Here is a 493-nt window from a genome sequence, read left to right as displayed (position 1 = left end):
TTTTTGGGGTTTTTGGGGGGGTTTTTGGGGGTGAAATGGGGAAAAGCAAAAAGTTTATAAAACCCCACACCACCACAAAAAATATCTTTTCTTTTTCCCGTTTTCTAAACTTTTCCCAAATTTATATTTTTTATATATATTTTTAAAATTTTTAATATAACCTTAAAATACATCCCACTATCTATCTATCCCAAACTTACAAAAAAAATCTTAAACCCATCTATCTAATTTTATCCTTTTTCTAAAACTATCTAATCTTTTCCCCATCTATCCCTTTTTATTAAAATAATATATTAAAAATCGGGGCAAATTTTTTGGGAAAACCCTTTGGAAAAAAACACCCACAGGGGGGGCGCCCCTGGGAAAGGGGGAAAAAAAAAGACGCGCGGGCCCAAAAAAATTTAAAAACAAGGTTTTTTACAAAGGATTGAAAAACAAACCCCCTCCCGGTTTTTAGGGATTTTTCCCCAAAATCTTTTTTTTCCCTTTGAGG

This window comes from Penaeus monodon, chromosome 20 (assembly GCF_015228065.2).
Source record: "Penaeus monodon isolate SGIC_2016 chromosome 20, NSTDA_Pmon_1, whole genome shotgun sequence".
In the NCBI taxonomy this organism is placed as follows: Eukaryota; Metazoa; Arthropoda; class Malacostraca; order Decapoda; family Penaeidae; genus Penaeus; species Penaeus monodon.
This window is presented reverse-complemented; position numbering follows the sequence as displayed.